The 22,457-nt window shown below is 38.1% G+C and overlaps 1 long non-coding RNA gene across 1 annotated transcript in view; it reads left to right on the top strand.

Annotated features, from left to right (window-relative positions):
• LOC148005150 (uncharacterized) overlaps window positions 1-21,659 on the top strand; it is a 49,822-nt gene extending 28,163 nt beyond the window's left edge. Inside the window, exons 2-3 of the long non-coding RNA XR_015623454.1 lie at window positions 2,940-3,005; window positions 21,479-21,659. This is a non-coding gene — a long non-coding RNA (uncharacterized LOC148005150). The remainder of the gene's footprint in view (window positions 1-2,939; window positions 3,006-21,478) is intronic.
• The last annotated feature ends 798 nt before the right edge of the window (window positions 21,660-22,457 follow it).

Raw genomic sequence — 22,457 nt, 5'->3', positions numbered from 1 at the left:
AGTGGCTATTCTAGAAGCTGCCACCTGTATGTGGGATATTTTCTTCTAGATGGGCTGCCTTGTTTGGCCTTAGTGGAACAGGAATTACCTATTATTGCGCAGACTTGAAGTGCTATGGTGGGGCATACCTAGGAGGCCCCCATCACTCAGGGGAGAAAGGGAGGAAGGATGGAGGAAGGATTTTGGGAGGGGGTAACCAGAAGGGCATAAGCTGAATAAGTAAAAAATAAAATGAAAGTATAAAACAAACAAAATCGTGGTAGGGATAATGAAATAAGTTAAGATGGGTCTACATGTTCAAGGACAGACACCATTCAGAATGTCTCATTTTGTTCCTTATGGGAAACAAAGAAGTTTGATCCTTATTGTCCCCATGCATAGCTTGTGAGATATATCATGATTTCATAGAGTGCTTATGATGGGTGTTATCACAGTGGATATTTAGTTATAAATTGCAACAGGTCATAAGTAGAAGCATGGCTGGTATACCTTTGACATTTTTTTCTTTTTCCTTTTCTTCAAATTGAGCTCTGTAAAGGACAAGACATTTGCCTAGGATGACATCACTGGGAAGACTCATTTTTGTGTTTGTTCAACAGAACACTTTGTCCTCGTAATGCTACTTTGGTGGTCCATAAGAAAACCAGCCTTGAGCATCTGACATTCATGTCACTGGGTGTTATATTTTTCATATTCATAAAGAAGTGAAACTTCCAAATTTATATGTATAGTTGAAATACCATATTAAACATTTATAATTTTAATAATTATTTCTGGTATTCTCATCTTCACCAGAAGAGGCCACTATGATCCAATGTATCCATATTTAGTATGAGTCCAAGTAATTCCTTTTGGTTCGGAAATCGACTTGTTCTTAAAAAGCAGTGATCAGCAATGCTTCTTTATTTCCTTTTCTTCCCCTTTTAAAATAGTGGCCACCTGTCCTATTGAACAGCATTCATTTCCCTGGGTTTATGGAAGGAGCCAAGGTTTCAGGCACAGACATCCATGGATTCACAGCTTTATTCCAACACCAAGGCAAACTGTTTAATTTTTAATTTTTATAAAAGAAAGTAATAGAATTATTTACTTCACTTTATTATCAGAAGATCTAATTCCATCAATATATTTAGAATCTTCCCCATGCCCAGAACTATTTACAAATTCTAGCTCCTGTGCCTCAGGAAGTTCAACACATACATGTCTACACCGTGCCTCTGTTAGTAAACATGATTAAAGAATTCAAAGTGGTTTATATTCAAATACCAGGAGGTGGAGAAATGTGTGAGAAGGCAGTCTCAAGGATGTTTACAATCTTGAAATTGTAGGGTGGTTACTGACCCATAAAGTGGAATTATGAATTCATTAATTTTATCTTTAAGTTATTAATTTCTCAAATAATGAGCATGAGTGAATTTTTCAAATAGAAAGTATAGATACATAAACTATAACTACTCATTTTCTTTAGATATCACCGCTCTTGCTGTGTTATCATTTTTTGAACAATTCCTGCAGAAGTAGAAACTAAAATATGGTAGAAGCAGGGTCATTGGTAGACTGCCAATATGAACACAAACCTTTTATTTGGGTCAAGGTATGAGGCTTTTATCACAAGAAAAATATTAATCAAATACAGTAACAGAATGACTCACTACACAAAACATCAGATGAAGAACACTTGGGATTGAGTATTCCATTTAAGCATTAATGGTAATAGGTGTAGCAGATATACTATAATGGCTTCTCTCTTTTATGAGTGTATTTGTGCAAGCATGCATATGTGTGTGCATGCATGTACATATCTTTCTGTACACGTGCACATGGCATTTAGAAGACAACCTCAGATATCTACCTCAGAAACTGTCATCCATCTCCTTTGACACAGGGTCTCTCATAGACTTGAAGCACACTAGTTAGACTCAATTAGATATGAAGTGAGCTCCAATGATCCTCCCATCTCTGCCTCATCAGTTCTTGGAAGATAAACATTTTTCATTATGACCAGCAATACCGTAGGGGTTCTGGCGATGACACTCAGGTAAACCAGGCATGTACAGTATGCACATTGCTGACAGAGCCATCTCCTTAGCCCAGTGATGACTTTTATTGAGTTTGCCATACCTCACAATGCCTTAGAGATGAGTACAGGGTGATAAAACAAGAGCCATCATTATTAAAGTATTATTTCAGTAATTCGTAGACAGAGATGCGACAGCTACACTTATTACACAAAGTTGAGCACAGGAAGAAAGCACAGCTCAAGTAGATTTTAAAAAAATCCAACACTTCTCATATGCAATAATATTGTTGTGCATCATAATGCACATAGCTTCAGTGTACTCATATTATTTGTCTCAAACATACTACTTGTCTTTCTTGTGAAAGAAGAATAAAATACACAGAAAGGTTTTATGTCTAGACACCTCAGCACTTGTCATACTGGCCTTGGACTCATCTAAATGCTAAACATGGGGAAGCCACAATGCATTTCAGAAAGAGCTCGCATTTTCATGGCACATGCTACGTTGCCTTTCATGCAACATAGAAACTAGCTCCTGCACCCTGACTCACCTTCTCTCAGCTGAAGAAACAATTTCCACCTATGTTGATCCTTTCCATACTTCCCTTTCCAAAGGAAAACATGTTCCAGTTCCATATGATGCGAAAAGTAGCCAAGTAATTCCTTAAGGTCAACATTTACAATCGTTTTGTATGATCACACAAAATATTGGTTACAATTACTCTAAATCAAGAGTGGGAATTTTTAACATGCATAGGAGGATGTTCATTCCTGGTTCTAAAAATGTGGCCAGACCAGAAGGCTGGGAAAATACTAGCCCCAGGGGAGAATTTATCGATGTGGTCTTTTTATATGGACATGTGGTCAAACTGCCTTCTAACTAAATATGTTTGTACTCACTGGTGTGTACTTCTCTTAGGTAGAGCGACTTCTTACTGCAGTGGTTAGTGGTCAATGCAGAGACCCTCCGGAGTGCTGGAAATAAGTGAGTACAAGTGATCAGCCATAGAGAGGGTATCTATACCACACCCAACCCCAAAGCTCGGGGTGGATAGGATAATGCAATAGCCCAAGAGTAGGGGACAGTGTTGTGAACATTGACCTCTGGACATGGCATGACTCTTGCTCACATGAACTCACAGCAGTTGTGGTCACCTAGAAGAGATCAAGCCAGTTAAAGTTCCAGCATAGAGTGGGAAGGAGCTCCCAGGATCTTCTACTTGCTGGGGGAGCATTGGCAGTTGATGGCTGATGAGCATTGGGGGAAAGAGAAGCACTTTTCCCCGGACCAGCTGCATGTGGATAGAATGTACATTCCACAGTGGATGGCTCCATACCCATGTGCATAGGGGTGGCGCTTACTCAGTGGGACTATATATACATCATATACAATACACATATGTGTGTATGTGTGTACACATACATCTCTATATGTAATCTCCATCTCCATCTATCTATATCTCTTTCTATCTCTCTCTATCTTTCTATCTCTCCATTTTTATCTCTACATCTAATCTATATCTATATCTATCTCTCTTTACATATATACATACTCACAGAAACAGAGGATATGACATTGGGATGGAGAGATATGCTGAGATAGAGCAAGGACTAGAAGGGAGTTGGAGGGAGTATAGTAGATCTAATTAAGATACATTGTGTACAGGTGTAAAAGTATTAGAATATGTAATATGATACAGTATAAACCATCCATTCACTGACAGTTATTAAAAGTGATTTTGAAATTAAAAACTAGTTATAAAAATCTTGATAGTATATAGAAAATTCCCTGCATGTAATGTGAAATTAATGAAAAATGTGCTGTTTTATGATTGTTTTTAAAATAAGATTTAGTTTTGTTCTCAGTGATCCCTCCTGAAAGAATATTTTCTTTGATGAAATTCGAGTGATGGGGGACTTTCAGAGAGTCTGTCAACACATCGCACTCCTATATGCCAGCATCCTACAGCTCTGATCTGGTACCAAGATATCTGCCTGTTAGGAAGCTTGGCATCGCTCACTTTATACGACCTGCAAGCCAGAAGTTTGTGGGACCTTTTGAAATCTTTAACTTTAAGAGATCTTGTCTTTTGGCTGCTTCTATATTCTGTGCCAAGTCATCATAGGCCCTGGTAGAAGGTTTGACTTATAAAAAGGATTGCTTGTGGAGTTACTGCTGTTTGTAAATCAATCCCTCCATAGATTTTGCCTGCATAAGATACACGGTTCAGTATCTCCCCTGTGGCAGCACCCTCCAGTGAAGATCCTTTCTTTACATACTCTAACCAGAGTGTAAATATGCAAAATCCATACAAATAAGAAAAAGGAGCTGGATACAATTAAGATTAAAACTATACATTGAGTGTTCTCAATATTAACACTATAGCTCTAAAATTTGAATTAAGATTTCAAGTATCTCAGAGTGGTATTAAACATTATCCAGCCCTGATCTACATTGACTCCATTGCAGTGCTGCATTTTCTGTAAAAAAGAAAAGCCTGTGTGTGTGTGTGTCTGTGTGTGTGTGTGTGTGTCTGTGTGTGTGTGTGCGAGAGAGAGAGAGACAGAGACAGAGAGAGACAGAGACAGAGAGAGACAGAGAGAGACAGACACAGAGAGAGAGACAGAGAGAGAGACAGAGAAAGACTGAGAGGGGACAGAAAGAGACAGAGACAGAGACAGAGAGACAGAGACACAACACACAGTCTCTTGTGTGCTGGACTTCGAGCTTCTAGACATTTTGTATCCATCTTCCATTTTACCTTAGGAATGCTGGGATTACAGATGATGTTTTTGAATTTTACAAGGGTCCTAAGGACCTGATTTTTATGACGGTCTTCAGACTTACATAGCAAACACTACCCACTGAGTCATCTCTTTAATTCACCAATGGCATGAATTAAGAACAGTCAAAACTTTGCTTGAACACTTTTATTTATATTCCCTCTCTACCACCCAACCACTTCTTGCTGGTTTTAGAGCTCAGTTCTGTGCTTAAATTGGATATCAGTTTCAACATTTATTATTCCTGTTAATAAACTAAGACCACAAGAGGAGATAATTTAAACTTGGCCTCTACTGAAGGAAGTTCATTTTATCCAACAGATGGCGCTATGTTGTCATCGTGTAAAGTGAAATTCACATTTTTAAAAAGCGTTCACCAAAACCACAATTGCTATCTTTTTTCTCCCTCAAGCAGAGTTTATGAAACATTAATCAATTCAGAGAAGCTAATAAAAAGCCTGGAAAATGGATCCCAATGTTACTTAAATTATGACCGTTTATCAGTAAACAGAGGGAATTTATGGGCCAGGTATTGGAGTATACTAAAAAGGAGGCTGGTTAAAACAGCTTTGTTCTCTAAAAGTCTGTAGACATTTTAATGCGTACGAGGTTTTAATTTGTCACTGAATTTGGGGCAAATCTAATTGTCTTTTTTTTTCTTTCAGTGGGCTAAGTTTGATGATCTTTATGCTGAAATCGAATAGTCTATGCAAAAAAAAATCAGTGGTAAATTATGGGGTGATCTCTTCAATATGGCTAAAAATTAAAAATATGAGTTTCTACCATAATTAACTAACATTTATTTTTTTTCTGTTAGAAAAATAGCAAAAGGGTTGAGATCAGTTTACATGACAATTAATTGGATAGCACCTGGGTTTTCCCCAACAGGGATGAAGACATTGGAGAGACATGAGCTTAAAGAATTCCAGAGGAAGAGGTCTATGTAGCAATATGAAAAATACTATGTGGTTAGACAAACTGAAGACCAAAAAAGTATTTTCTGATCACCCCAAATAAATTGTGCTACATTTCACAAAACATTCAACATTATTCAATGTGAGATCAGCAATATCATAGGAAAGACAATCAGATGTGGGTATCACTAATTAGATACGATAGGTTACACTTTAAGGATAAAGAGAACAGAAGGGACTCCAGAGAGAATTATCTCAGTGGTTAAGAACATTGAGTGTTCTTCTAGATGACGAAGATTCAGTTCCCAGTTCCCAGAAGCCACTTGATAGCTTACAACCATCGGTAACTCCAGTCTTTAAGAATCAGATACCTTCTTCTGACTGTCAAGGGCATCGCATACACAGATGCAGGCAAAACACCCACACATACACAAAAGAAAACGAAAAAAAAAAGACATTAAATTTTGGAGATGTGTTGGGAGGAACCTTGGAAAGTTGGAAGAAAGAATGAAGGGATAGGTATGATCACAATACATGGCATACATGTATGAAATTCTCAAAGAAAAAAAGTACATTTGAATAAAAAGACTGGGATCAGTCAGAGATAACTTGGAGGAACCATATGTTATAAAGTAAAATGACACAAATTCACAGATAAGCATAGACTTCATGTTTATCTTGTACATTTAAAACCTCTTAGACATCATGTCTGATGTCCTGGTATACAATGTGATACAGCATGCAAGACACTAAGCTAGGAGTTGCAAATACAGGTTTTGTCATTTTTCCTCAGACTTGTGTTTTTGTAATGTATACAAAAGTAAAGTGGAAAAGATTATTCTAAAGTCCCCAATAGCACTGAGACTCTATTATTATTTCTTTCCCTAATGCTGAACGTAATAGGTGTCATAAAATTTAATGACCTCCTTAACACAAGTGGTAAATTATATTTTACAATAAGAGGCTGAGTTGCTCTTCAGTAAATCTGTAAAGAGAGTCATGCATTGCAAGCATTTTTTTTTCTGACATCATCAGAGCTTGGGGAAATGAATTTGAAGCAGGAAAATTCAACTTAATTTGTGAGGAGTTTGGCTTTTTCCCCTTTTGCTCTTCCTTCACAGATTTTTATGGACAGTTTCCACGTGCTTGGCACTCACAGGATTGGTGACGGAGTGGACATAAGTTACACCACTACACTGCCTCTTGATGTTTAGGGCATAATAAATAAGTGGATTAAGAAACAGCTAGAGCATGGGAAGATATATACTCAGGGAAATACTGACAGACAGGCATTCAGAAAATACACTCTTCTCTAGTGTTCTTCAACTTATTTCATATCTTCCCTTTCCCAGGAGGCTTAGAGTTGATTCCATCATGTTCTCAGAGTCCTTCCCATCAAAGGGAGCATCTCTACACAGGGACTAGGACATTTGTTTCCCAGAACTGCTGTCATAAAAGGCCACAGCTGGTTTGAAATGGAAGTTAATTTTCTTCTAGTCCAAGAGATCGGAAACTCAGAACTATGGTATGAGTAAGCTATGTCCTGTGTTGTCTTGGAGGAATCTATCCTAGCTGCTGGAATGGCTGACCCTCATTGCTGTCCTATGGCCTAAGGAAGCAAATGATTATCAATTTATCTTTTCAGATAGCCTTCTCTCTATCTGCCTTTGTTGTGTCTATCTGTTGTGTCTGTCTTTGTATTCATGACCCTTATGCTTCATAAAAGACCTCATCTTAACTGATTACATGGGCAATGATTCTCTCTCCCAAACAAAGTCAAATGCGTGGTTTCTTGGTTGATAGGAACATTTGGAAGATCCTGTTCAAATGTATTGTTATGAAAACTAGTGGCGGACGAAAATAGGATACAGGAAGTAAATGTTTAAGAAGAGATTTTGTTGCGAGCTAAGAGATATTAGTGAATTGTGTGCATGTGCATTTCAGTGCCAGGATGTTTCCATCTGCTACTTTACTGCATGCCTCCAAGTCATAGACAATGGTGGTCTGAGAAGATTGTAGGACTTCCAGAAGTATTTAGATTTCATGAAGTTTGATAGAGATTTTTGTTATGTCCACCATGTCAGGATGAAGTATCCTTTTCAGCCCCTGGTTGATCGTTCAGAAACAACACTGAGATTGTCAAAGGAGAAAAGTCCCTGGAAAAAAAGAGACACACAGTTGGAGTGCTCTTGGAACAAAATAATTAGCCTTAGAATTACTGAAGATATGAAGAATTCTTGACAACATAATGATTCCACTAAATTTCTTCCCAATTTTCCTCAATTCAAAATCAATTTCAAATTTACTTATCTTGCCAGTAGGAATGACATGTTTAATATGAGGGTTTTAAACAATGACAGTGTGAAATCCTTTTATGATAGATGTGTTGTTAAGTCCTCAAATCACAAATCAAACTTTTAATGGCAAGATTTATGCTCTTTCTATTTATTCAGTGCAGGTGAATTTTCATTGAGGGAGAGAGATTTTGATTTTGCAAAATGTAAGGGAATTTGGTATTCTAAAATCTTAGGCATTTGCTATTCACAGATAAGAGCCCAACTGTGAACTTTAACGGAATATGTTCTTTCACATGGCTTAAATTTCCTTTCTCTCTTCTCCTTCTTTACCTCCTGTTTTTCCTCCTCTGTCCTTCCTCTGATCCCACTTTCTTCCTCATGTTCATTCTTGCTATCATTTCTCTGTCTCTTTCTCTTTATGTCTCTTCTTTGTCTCTCTGTCTGTCTCTGTCTCTCTGTCTCTCTCTCTCTGTCTCTCTCTCTGTCTCTCTCTCTCTGTCTCTCTGTCTCTCTCTGTCTCTCTCTCTCTCTCTCTCTCTCTCTCTCTCTCTCTGTCTGTCTCTCCAACCCTAGTTGGCTTTGTCCTTTTTCTTGCCCTTCCCTCTCCCACTTCACTAGAAATAGTATAGAATGAAAGCTCATGGATTGTTAATGACTGCTTTCTTTGTAGATGGCAGTCGATAGAGTCTGAACTTTGCATGAAAAGTAAACCTTCATCTAAAAGTGTCTTGCAAAGTCTAGAATCATAAAGTGGATTCTCAAAATGAAAGGGTAGAGGATAACATGGAGGCAAAAACAAAAGCTTCCTGAATTCACTCAATGTGTTTAGAAAATATGGGAGAACAATGTCAGATGGTCAAGGCTGGTTCTGCACACTGGGGGGACATTATTAATGCCTCTGTATGAAGTCAGAAAAAAAGACTCCTCTGCACAGTGAATTGCTTATCCTTATTAGTAATCATTGAGTGCATGCTTACCTAGCAGATGTCTGGGAATCATATTAGCAATATCTTAGGCACAGAGAGAACTTGGATTCCCAGTGAGTACTAGTAGGTAACTTTGAGGTTTGGATTTTATCTGCTCTTTATATGAATATAAGATTTTAGAAACATTACCTGGAAAGACTGAGGTAAATTTCATGTGCCACTTCTTACAGTGTTTACCTGTGATTTGTGGTTCTAACCCTAAACTTTCTTGCCTATAGTTATGACCTGAAGTGTTTTCCCTTTAGTAGTTTCAATGTTTCCAGCTTTTTAAAAATAGTATTTAATCTTTTTTGTTTATAATTCAGATTTTATCCCCCTCCCAGTCCTCCCTCTGACTGTTCCACATGCGATACCTTCTTCTGCTCACCCCCTTTCTCCATGAGGATGACCCCACTCCTGACCCCCACCCCACCAGACCTCTCCAATCTCTGGGGCCTTCAGTCTCTTGAGGGTTAGGTGCATCTTCTCTGACTGAACCCAGACCCAGCAGTCCTCTGATGTATGTGTGTTGGGGGCTTCATATCAGCAGGTGTATGTTGCCTGGTTAGTAGTCCAATGTCTGAGAGATATTGGGCGTCCAGGTTAATTGAGACTGCTGGTCCTCCTACAGGGTTGTCCTCCTCCTTGACTTCTTCCAGTTTTTCCCCAATTCAACCACAAGGGCCAGCAGCTTCTGTTCATTGGTTGGATGTAAATATCTGCATCTGAATCTTTCAGCTGCTTGTTGGGTCTTTCAGAGGACAGTCATGAAAAATCCCTTTTTGTGAGTACTCCTCCGCCTTGGCAATAATGTAGGGCCTTGGAGCCTCACCTTGAGCTGGATCTCACTTTGGGTCTGTTCCTAGACCTCCTTTGCCTCAGGCTTTTCTCCATTGTTGCCCCTGCAGTTCTTTCAGAAAGGAACAATTAGGAGTCAGAATTTTTGCCTGTGGGATGTCAACCCCCTCTCTTACTTGATGCCTTGCCTTTCTTCTGGAAGTGGGCTTTACAAGTGACCACTCTCCACTGTAGAGCATTTCATTTAAGGTCCCTCCATTTGAGATCTGAGAGGCTGTCACCTTTCATGTCTCTGGTATATAATGGAAGGATCCCCTGAACCTCTTACATACTGAGATTGCCTGTCTATATTCTTTCTATTGACCCTCGAGGCTTCAGTCTTTTTTCATCACCCAATACCTGATCATGTTTCCCTCTTCTCATCCCTGTCTCATGTCCCACCCAGCATCCTCCTTCCTTGCCCCCTCCTGTGATTGCTTTCTTCTCCCTCCCAAGTGAGATTGAGAAGTACTCATTGAGCCCTTCTGTTTGTTAACTTTTTGAGTTCTGTGGACTGTATCTTGGGTATTCTGTATTTTTTTTTGGCTAATATCCACCTATTTGTGAGTACATACCATGCATGTCCTTTGGATGTTTCCTCACTCGGGATAATATTTTCTAGTTCCACCCATTTGTCTGCAAAATTCAGATTGTCCTCGTTCTTAATAGTCGAGTAGTATTCTATTGTGTAAATAAACCACATTTTCTGTATCCATTCTTCTGTTGTGGGACATCTGGGTTGTTTCCAGCTTCTGGTTATCATAAACAAGCCTGCTATGAACATAGTGGAACATGTGCTCCTGTGGCCTGGTGGGACATCTTTTGGGTATATTCTCAAGTGTTGTATAGCTGGATCTTCAGGTAGGCCTATTTCCAATTTTCTGAGGAACCTCCGGATTGATTTCCAGAGTGGTTGTACCAGCTTGCAATCACACTGGCAATGGAATAGTGCCCCTCTTTTCCACATCCTTGCCAGCATGTGCTGTCACCTGAGGTTTTGATCTTAGCCATTCATTGGTAAAAGTTGGAATCTCAGGGTTGCTTTGATTTTCATTTCCCCGATCACTAAGAACTTTGAGAATTTCTTTGAGGTGCTTCCAAGCCATTTGAGATTCCTCTGTTGCGAATTCTCTGTTTAGTTCTATACCCCGTTTTTTAAATTGGGTTGTCTGCTATTTTGATGGTTAGCTTTTGAATTCTTCATATATTTTGGATATTAGCCCTCTATTAAATGTGGAGTGAGTGAAGATTTTTTTTGGCAATCAGGTAGGTTGCCAATTTGTCCTATTGACTATGTCCTTTACCTTGCAGAAGTTTTCTAGTTTCATGAGGTCCCATTTATCAATTCTTGATCTTAGAGCATGAGCTGGTGGTGTTCTGTTTAGGAAATTTGCCCTTGTACAAATTAGATCAAGGCTCTTTTCCACTTTCTCTTCTTTTGTAAGTTGAGGTTCTTGACCCACTTCAACTTGAGCTTTGTACAAGATGACAAATATGGGTCTATTTTATTTTCCTACATACAGACATCCAATTAGACTAGCACCATTTATTGAAGATGCTTTGTTTTTTCCATTGCATATTTTTTGGCTTCTTTATCAAAGATCAAATGTCCATACGTGTGTGTGGTTTTATTTCTGTGTCTTCAACTCTATTTGATTGATCAACCTGTCTGTCTCTGTAACCATATCATGGAGTTTTTAATCACTATTGTTCTGTAGTATAGCTTGATGTCAGGGATGGTCATTCCCCCAGCTGTTCTTTTATTGTTAAGAATTGTTTTCACTATTTTGTTTTTCTGTTTGTTTGTTTTTGTTTTTCTGGATGCATTTGAGAATTGCTTGCTCTTTCCATGTTTTTGAAGAACTGTGCTGGGATTTTGATGGGGGATTGCATTGAATCTGTAGATTGCCTTTGTTAGGATGGCCATTTTTACTATGCTAATTCTGTCAATCTGTGAGCATGAGAGATCTCTTCATTTTCTGAGATCTTCGATTTCTTTCTTGAGAGACTTGAACTTATTGTCATACAGATCTTTCAGTTGTTTGGTTAGATATTTTATGTTATTTGTGGCTATTGTGAAGGGAGTTGTTTCCCTAATTTCGTTCTCAGCCTGTTTATCGTTTTTATAAAGGAAGGCTACTGATTTATTTGAGTTAATTTTACATCCAGCCACTTTGCTGAAATTGTTTATCAGTTGAAGTAGTTCTCTGGTAGAAATTTTGGGATCATTATGTATGTTATCATATCATCTGCAAATAGTAATACCTTTATTTCTTCTTTTCCAATTTGTTTCCCCTTGTTCTCTTTTTGTTGTCTTATTGCTCTAGCTAGAACTTTGAGTGTTACATTGAATAGATAATAGGAGAGTGGGCATCCTTGTTTTGTCCCTGATTTTAGTGGGATTGTTTCAAGTATCTCTCCATTTAATTTGATATTGGCTGTTGATTTGCAATAAATTGCCTTTTTTTTAAAGGTATGGGCCTTGAATTCCTGATCTCTTCATAATACTTTTAACACGAAGGGATGTTGTATTTTGTCAAATGCTTTTTCTCCATCTATAGAGATGATGAAGTGATTTTCTTCTTTGAGTTTGTTTATAGTGAATTAAAAACCTATAATGAAGAAAACTGGAAAATCTAGGTGAAATGGGTCATTTTCTAGACAGATACCACATACCAAAGTTAAATCAAGAGCAGATAAACAAAACAGGCTCATATCACCTAAGGAAATAGAAGAAATCAATAAAAACTTTCCAACCAAGAAAAGCACAGGGCCAAATGGCTATAGTGCAGAATTCTACCAGACTTTCAAAGAAGACCTAATACCAATATTTCTCAAACTATTCCATAAAATAGAAACAGAAGGAGCACTACCTAATTCATTCTATGAAGCCACAATTATTCTGATACCTAAACCACACAAGGACACAACAAAAAAAGAACTTTAGACTAATTTTGCTAATGAATATCAATGCAAAAATACAAATAAAATTCTTGCAAACCGAATCCAAGAACACATCAGAACCATCATTCGCCACGATCAAGTAGGCTTCTTCCCAGAGATACAAAGTTGGTTCAATATATAAAAATCCAATGTCTCCAGCTTTAAATGAAGGTTTCTGATCCAGTTTCAACTGATTTTTGTAGAGGGTGGGAGATATAGATCTAATTTGATTCTTTGCAGGTAAATGTCCAGTATCACAAGTACGTTTGTTGAAAAAGCTATCATTCTATTCAGTGCATGTGAGTTGCCAAACCTACTCTATCTGAGGACTGGCCTCCATCTAAAAACAAAAACGAAAACAAAAACAAAACAAAACAAAAAAGCCTAAGAACTTGACCAGCTTAATGAAAGCTGCACCCAAGTGCCAGGAAGGACCCACTTCCTTGGCCCACACCCCAGAGTTACTCCCTAGCTACTTCCTAACAACAGTTAATCAAAGACTGGAATGATTGTTTGAGAAGTACTTTCAGACCTTGTGATTGTTCACTGTCTTGCTTCAGAATATCCTCCTGTGGGCCTACAACAGTGATTCTGTTAGATACATGCCAAGCTACACCCTCCCTCACTTGCTCCCATTTCCTATAAAACCTTGTCTGTTGCTCTGCTTTCCTGTCCTGCTGTATCAAGGTTGGGTTGGAGGAGAGCCCACGCCCAAGCTTGTAATAAAGAGACCCTAGTGTGATTACATTGGAGTCAGCCCCTGGGTTGTCTTTTGCTGCTTGAGAATGAGGCACTGCACATGGTATTGACACCTTTGTCAAAAATGTAAGTGTCTGTGTAGCTTTATCTCTGTATCTTCTATTAAGTTTTCCTGATTTTCATTTGTATTTTGTTCTGGTCATAACCATGGTTTCTCTTCTATAGTTTGAGATCAGGGATTGTGATTCTGCTAGTTGTGCTCTTTCTGCATAGAATTTCTTTGATTCTCCATGGTATTTATTTTTCCATGTAATTTTTAGGATTCTTATTTTCTATTTCTGTGAAGAACATTATCAACTCTTTATAGGGATTCCATTGATATTGTAGATTGCGTGGATTGCTTTTGGAGGTACAGCTATTTTTACAATATTGATTCTGCCAATCCAAGAACTTGGAAGCTCTTTCCAACATATGGTGTCTTTTCTCATTTACTTTACAGTGTTTCAAAGTTGTTTTGTTGTAAAATATTGCTTTCTGGACATGATGTGGCTGTTGTACTCATGAACTCAGAAGAACAGTAGCCAGTGCATGATACCCACAAAAAAATTAGCTCTCAATATTTCATCACGGAGGGGGGAGGGGCTCATCAGGGCCCATTCCTCCCTGAGATCTACTGACAGTTAAGGAAGTTGCTGAGGACCAGGCTCAGCTTGGTCGGGGATCCTGAGTAAAGGGTGTCCTGGAGGGACAGAGTGACTTGGATTCAGTGATGGATGCAAGCTCATTGCTCTGTATTCTGCTTGAGATAGCTCAGTTTTTGCTGGCATTTTCTGGTGTCAAGATAGTTCTCTCTTGCAGACCAAAGCCCAGTCTTTTATTTTCATAAGTTACTTCCTTATCTGTTTAATGATTTACCCCAGGTTCCCTTTTGATTATCCCACAAATTAGCATTTTATCATCTTAATCCCTTAACTCTAGCAACAGAGCCCCATGGCTGAATCTGCAGGGTTCTGCTGCTTGCTAGAGCTGGAATATGGCCCCATTGTTTTATTAACACCAGCTTTTTGTTTTTCAATTCCTTCACTGTTTAAACTTGGCTGTTCTGGAGTTTGCTCTGTAGACAGACTTAGTACTCAGAGATGTGCATGGTTCTGTCTCCTGAATGCTGGATTAAGGGCATTTACCACCATGCCTGGATGTAAGCTCTTTTTCACCTACAACTTGCTCTGTCTTAGGCTGGCATTGAACCGAGACATATGCTTGCCCTTGTCTCCTGGGATGTAAGGTGTGTACTTGCATCCCTGAGCCTAAGCTTTTTATGGTTACTTTTCCTCAAGATCTTCATCAAAAGTCTTTGTCTTCCAGCCTCCAGATCTGAATCACATGTGTGCCCTACATTTCTGGATTCTAGTTCATTCCAGGTTAAAAGTCCAAACTATTCCTTGTTCAACTGCAAATGCAAACAATAATTTTAGCTGGGTGGCATCTTGCCCTGAGATCACAACTCCTTCAATCTTCTTTTCTCTTTTCTTAATATCATTCTGACAAAGCTGGCTCATTAGTGTCGCTGACTCTGTTCTTTCAGGTCATATTGCATGCTTATTTTTTTCATAGTTGAGAAATCCTTACATTGATTTATACATTCTTGAATTCATGTTTTCAGCATTCTTTCCCACAGTCTTAGGTTGTTATGATGACCACAGCATGACTATTTTGCTGAAGAATACCATTCATGTTCTTACTTCCTGGAATTGCACTGTTTCTGATTATGATGGAGTCATTAATTTTGGCAGGGAGAACATTCCCCAAAGGAAGAACATAAAGTAAAATATGTACATGATTATATATAAACAAACCATATACCTACAACAACTGTCAGCATACATGAAGACTCCTGAAGACCCACACCCTGCCAGCTGTGCTCCAGGAGTGGGAACCATGCCGCACCATCCGTCCATGTTGGACCTGGCAGGTAGTTGCGTTTGTCAGTGGTATAGTCACCAATAGTTATCATTACTCAAGTATATAATCCCCTCCCCCATGTTCATGTAACATTAATTAAATGAAGTGGGCCATGAACAAACAAAAGATCACCAGGAAGTGAAAGAGATCCATTATTGGGAAGGAAACAATATTCATTGGGAAAAGAAGGAGAAAACAAGATGACACTGAGGATATTATGCATGTTGTACGTGTGCGTGTGTGTGTGTGTGTGTGTGTGTGTGTGTGTGTGTGTGTGTGTGTGTATGTGTGTGTGTGTGTGTGTCAAAATTATGGAAGAAAAATACAAAAGAAAACTTCTAAGCCCACCAGGTAGGAAGAAAAAAGGAAGAACAATAGCTAAAGACACAAGAGGAGCATCATGAAACGTCTCTATCCATTTCTGTGACTATGAAGATACTGTGTGAACAGATATTTTCAATAAATTCCTTTACTAAGGAGAGGAACAAGAGCCAAAATACAGTTGGATAGGGAATTAGTTATTAGTTATCATCTTCTTCAGAATGGTAGGGTAACTATACTCATCAATAAGTTATTATATATTTGAAAAATAACTAAAGAAGAATAGGTAAAGGGTTCTACTACATAGAAGGGCTGTTGGGGATGGATAAAAGCTAATTACCCTAATTTGATCATTAGACAATGTGCACACATATCATATAATGCTATTGCATCCTGCAAATACCATTGTTTGAATTGTATGTGTACGTATTAATTGCCAAAGAAATCCTAGGTAGTGTCATTTCCATGTGTGCAGAAATGCCTTTGTAACTAGACTATGGTATAATCAGTACTTTTGAATACTCATTGTGGCTTCTCTGTGTGCTGTCTCATTGTTTATCCTCATAGAAAGTTTATGAAGCAAATATTACCATTTCCATCTCACACATGACAGCATTGGGCCTGTGAGGTGTGCAGTAACTTGCCCTAGAGAAACCTTACTAGCTGTACAAAAGCTAAGCCCTCCTGAAGCTCTTGGCATGTCCTTAGAACTACCCAGACTCATGGTAAAATTCTCTTTCACGGGAGCCTATGTCAGGAGTGTATTCATGTAACTTCACACAAGAGGTTTGTTTCAAGCATTATTTATCATGTGCCAGCAACAGATTTGATTCCTTTGCCTCCCCACGCATTAGTAACACACAGATATTGCTTGCTTATCTTATGTTCACTTCTTCTCCAGATGTGATGCATTAATGGTCTCCTGTGGTGCCTCTAAAACTATAGAAATGATCTTAGAATCCACAGTGTGCAGAAATGATCTTAGAATTCCAGAGTATGCGATTTCCTTTAGACAAGAGTAAAAGGAAGTTGATGTAACTAAGACCAGAGGCTTTGAAACTTAGCATTAATGCAACTAAATCCATGATACCCACTATGCATGCCAATAGCCAGCATCAAGCTAATGTATTCATTGCTTATATTTAAGTATTTTTAGAAATATTAAATTTAATGGACTTCCCCAGAAGCATGTGATCTAAGTCACTGGTACAAAATTAAAAAAAGGGATGCTCTGGGCAGTGAGTGTGAACCGGCAATTTAGAGTTCTTAGGAAGTGTTTATTATTTAGTATCTATGTGAAAGAGAAAACTGTGATTGTGCCATGAGTGGACAATTGGTTGTAGCTTTAAAGATGCAGGGAGAGATACTGGCCCACTTGTTAATAATGATCTCCATCCCGCAGGGTGCCCACTGCACAAAGAGGAACCAGGGAGTAAGTAAATCTTCTGTTAGAAACTTTTAATGTCTTGTGCACTATAAATGTCCCCTGAAAAAGCTGCTGAATGCATAGCCCATGAGGAGCAAGTGATCTTTATTTTAGCCAGCCAAAATTTGGCCTGGGTTAAAGTCATAATTTAGACTGTAAACTATGTCTCCTTATGAGGTTTACCACAACTGGCTTTAAGCATTATTTCTCAGACAAAGAGGAAGTTTTGTAACAACACTACTAAAACTCTTGTCTCGTAGGAGGTGCATATGAGTAAATACACCCTATCCAGGCACATGCATGGACAAATATACAACACCCATCACATACATATCAAAAACACAGATGCCATAAATCATGCACTGTGCTCACATATGCACATACAACACACATGACATACCAAATACATCTCTATCAGATATACCTCATGCACACCAAATACATACATACCATCAAAGATACACCAGACATATATACATATAACATACACACACCACGCACCATATACATGTATTCCACACATTCAACAACATACACTCACTCCTATTCCAACAATTCAAAATTACACTTATTTTTTTATTTTTTAAAACATGGCATATATTTGTTCCCAAAACAACTTGAAGGATGATAAAAAATCTAAGGAGAAAAATTTCCAACTATTATTTTGGTCTCACTGATTTTAACTGTGGATTTATTTAGAGAAAAAAACAATGGGAAATTTATAAGCAAAAGATTTCAGAGTGGGTTATACTCATATTAAAATGTACTAAGTTTCAATTTGTCAAGAAGTCACTCCTATATTCATTGATATTAAATAATACTTTTTTTAAACTTAAATTAACTGACCATTGAGAGGTAAGTGGTATTTTTATAAAGACAAGAAGACTCTGCTGTACAGATCTCTCCACTTGAGAATAAATGTCTATGAGAGATAAGCTTTCCTGCTGACCTCTGTTCTCTGTGAAATACAAAAAGACCTATTATAAGCCAATGCCTTTTATCTTTTCAAATTAAATCCACCTGCATCAAGTCTGATAAAGATGATCTAAGTAGCTGGAAAAGTGTGATTTTCTCTTCTCTTGAGTTACAGTTATTGAAATGAATGTTCTTCCTCTTCCTGTTTTCTTTTTATTTCAATAACTATGGTTTAAACTTGATTAAGCGCCATGATTAACTAAAAGGGCATGCAAATGAGAATAGATTTTCTCAGAAGGAAGAACAGTTTAAGTCTTCAAAGAAAAGAACTACCAGACACATGAGAGGCTGTGGAAGGCCTCCTTTTTTTATTTAACAAAGCAAGTGCACAAATCTTCAACAGAAGAAAATATGGTTGTAAATAGGGAATTGTGTGAAAATGAGGAAATTCAGAGCCCTGAAAGCCATATCAGAGTCATCTGTTGGTATTTTCTTTTTACTGGAAAGATTCATAAGTCTGGAGACATTGAGTGGGTAAGAGTACTTTCTGATTAAGTATGGGGACCTGAATTTGGATCCCAGTACTCATGTAAAATACCGGACATGAACATGCACATGTCTAATTCCTGTAGTGAAGGGTAGAGGTGGGAGGATCACCGGGTTTTTATTTTGTCTGCCAACTTATCTTCAAAATGCAGTTCAGTTTCAAGGAAAGACCCTACCTCAAAGAAATATCACAGAATGATAAAGAAGAAACCTGGAGTTAACCTCTAGCATCTGCATGTAATCAAGCAAAGACATCAGAACAAGGATGCATATATGCCAAATACATATGCCATATACATGCAAATACATATACCCACATTCATAGACATATGCACATGCATGTCCAGATCTGCAACAGAGGATATGATCTGCTTAATGAATTTTCCTTAAATACATGACATTGTTGTCTGTCCTAGTTTCATTCTGTTGCTGTGACAAATACCATGACCAAAAGCAACTTGGGGGAATGAAATAAATTTTTGGCTTACATTTTACAGTCCATCATCAGGGGAAGTCTGGCAGGCACTCTAGCAGGATAGTGGAAGCAGAAATTATGGAGGAATGTTGCATGCTATTTTGTTAATGACTGATACTTAGCCAGCTTTCTTATATAGCCCAGAACCACCTGCATGGAGAATGGTGCCCCTCACAGTAGGATGGTCTTCCTTCTTAAAATAATCATCAGGAAAATCCCTCACATATATGCCCATGGGACAATCTGATCTTGGCAATTTCTTAGTTGAAACTTAGTTGAGGATTTAGAGAAAGCAAGCATTCAATGGTTAAACCTCAGTTCAGGGACTTTACTGACACATGTAAGAACTAGGCAGTCTCTGCCCCGTGGAAAGTGTGCATGCTCTACATGAAGAGTGCATGTGTGTTTGTTTTGTGGATATCTGACGATCCTGACACTCGCTCACCAAGGGTGAAGACCATGTGCTTTGGAGAAACTGAGTATGAATCAGTTTCATTTAGCAATGTAGAGGGGTATTAGCCCTTAAAACTTCTTGATTAGAATCCCATCCTAACTGCCCAGTTTAGCATGTTATTGTAGTCTTTCTCAAAAAGATGGTTGTTATTCTGTTAATAGATATAGATTTCATAAACATATATATGACATAATAATATTTAAGGAAAGACAGAGATAAATGTTATAGGAACTGAGACTTCTACTTTTTTCTTACAATTTACCAAGTACTTCATAATTTTAAAATAATTTCAGTTTATTATTCAACCAAATATCAATGAACTATTAACTGCAATCTAAATGTATCAGAAACCAATTCTTCCAGTTGACAGCACACTCCATTGTACAAGATTAATAGCCTTTTGCTTCCTAGGAATCTATAGTACATTAACAACGACAAATGTATTTATGCAAAATATTGTCAGAAGGTATTGGAACATTATCCCAGTGAGCAGGATTGTAATTACAATTATAAAATGAAAAAAATTAACTTCTCTAGGGAGTCCAAAATTCTTTCTTGAGAATTATTTTATTATTGAAATCTGAGCTTAAAAGTATTTTATCTGAAACCAAAGAAGAGCAAATGAAAGAACAGTTTACCAAAAATAAATGAAGAAATATAAAAGACGTGAGAGCTAAAAAGTAGATGTTCAATCACTAATAGAGAAATTGAGAGAAACAGACCTTCCGTACCAAACTCAATAGGTTTAAACCAACAGATTAATGAAGATATTTTGAAACGATGGGTGAATTGATATACCAAAAATGGCCAGGTTTTTTCTTGAACTTAAGTAAGGCACTGTTTAGGTAACAAAAATCATTTTTGCCATGCTGCTGCTGGAAACACTAGAGTCAAGAAGAATAGAATTATATTGCTAAAGTCCTTAATTAAATGCTCATCTATGTGAACATCAGATAAAGGCTACAAGGAGAATGAAGAGAGATTCTTTGGTGAGTCAAAGAAGACAAGGAAAGGCTGGAGAGAGGGCTCAGTGGTTAAGAGCACCAACTGCTCTTCCAGAGGTCCTGAGTTCAATTCCCAGCAACCACATGGTGGCTCACGGGATCTGATGCCCTCTTCTGGTGTTCCTTGTATGTCTTCAAGGAACATACATAAAATAAAGAAGACAAGGAAGAGGGAGCTTTCAGAGTGATACACACACACACACACACACACACACACACACACACACACACACACATATATATATATATATATAAAATGAAAATTTCACTCAGTTCTTCATACTCCGTGATTCTAAAGAATATGCTATAGCCAGGTAGCCAGGAGCCCATCTTCACTCCTAGTCTCTTACCACACCTGAGGCAGACACCGCATATAGCTCTGAGTTCCACATAAATTCAGTTATTCATGCACACATGGCAGGTGTGTGTATAACTCATATATCATCAATCTATTAGTTACAATTTCTGCATGTGACTGGATATGGAAATTAAATTCAAGTAGCTTTACATAGCATCCTCTAACTACCTTATCTCTATGTCTACTCACAGTTGGTAGCTTTATATAGAAGCCTCTAAGTAGCAGAGTTCTATGTCTATTGATGGTTTAGCAAAATCTGCCTAGCTTTTAAGCGCTGGGGCATAGGATATGGTATTCTCAGAGTCTGCCTTTTCAAATATGTCACATTATTTGAAATCATACAGTAGTGCTACTTTCTTAGTAATACCAAAATAAGAACTTTACATGCTCCTTGCATCCTTGCACTAATCTGTTTCTATTCTGTGCTAACGTTGATGTGATGGGATATTTCAGATCCATAGGGTAATTATAATTGTTTTGTTTTGCTTTTGAGAGAATATGGTGAATTAGAACCACGAACTAAGCAGCTTAAAACAAGATATTTATTCTCTTTCAAAGTCTGTAGGCTGAGCCTGGAGTTAGAATGTTGTCTGCAGAGTGAGGTCCTTCAAGCAGGATCAGCTTCTAGTGGGACAGACATTGTATATCATCAGTCGCTTTTGATTCACAGACACATCATTCGGAGTTCTACCGCTGCCATGGTGTGACACTCTCTTCCTGTGTTGTTCCTCCCTTCACTGTAAGTCATATTGGATGAAGGGGCTGTCTTAATGCAGCAGGATCTTTTCTTAACTAACTGTATCCGCAACAAACAACATCTCACTCTCGGTTTTTAAAAAGGACACGGAATTTGGGGTAGTTACTTTTCAATGTATTAGAGTTATAGGGGAGGGTGGTTTTTTTCTTTTTTCTTTTTGTCTGGTCTTACACCACAAAGCAGCATGCTTATATAACACAGAGAACAGATTTACTAGGATTCTGTTGGTCACACGGGACTCTTCCTCAGAGGGGAAGTATGTGAAAACCTAGGTCAGATTCTCTGAGAGTCCCTGCACATATGTGGCCTATGTGCAGCTTGGTTTTCATGCAGGTCTCAAACAACTGGAGTGGGAGGCCCCACTATCCTAAAAGCTGTTGCTTGTATGTAGGATATGTTCTTCTAGCTGGGCTGCCTTCTCTGGGATCAGTAGAAAAGGAAGTGTCTAGTAGAGACTTGAAGTGACAGGGCAGGTGGGTGGGATGCCCAGGAGGGCTCTACCTGCTCAGAGAAGAAGGGATGGGGATGGAGGAAGGATTTTGGGAAGGGGCGACTGGGAGGAGGACCATAAGTAGGGTGTAAAATGAATATTTAAAAAATATTCTCTGAGAGTAACAAATTGTGTTCTGTTATTTGGACAAATTATATTATTGTTTATTGTCTTCAGGGGTCTACCATTATTTCATTTATTGTACACAACAAACACTTCATAATTACCTATGTATGAGTCACTCGATTTCTCTTAGAATGTCCACTTTTTCATGCATTGCTAACATCTGC

This window comes from Rattus norvegicus, chromosome 6, assembly GCF_021556685.1.
Source record: "Rattus norvegicus strain SHRSP/BbbUtx chromosome 6, alternate assembly SHRSP_T2T, whole genome shotgun sequence".
Classification (NCBI taxonomy): domain Eukaryota; kingdom Metazoa; phylum Chordata; class Mammalia; order Rodentia; family Muridae; genus Rattus; species Rattus norvegicus.
This window is presented reverse-complemented; position numbering and strand designations above follow the sequence as displayed.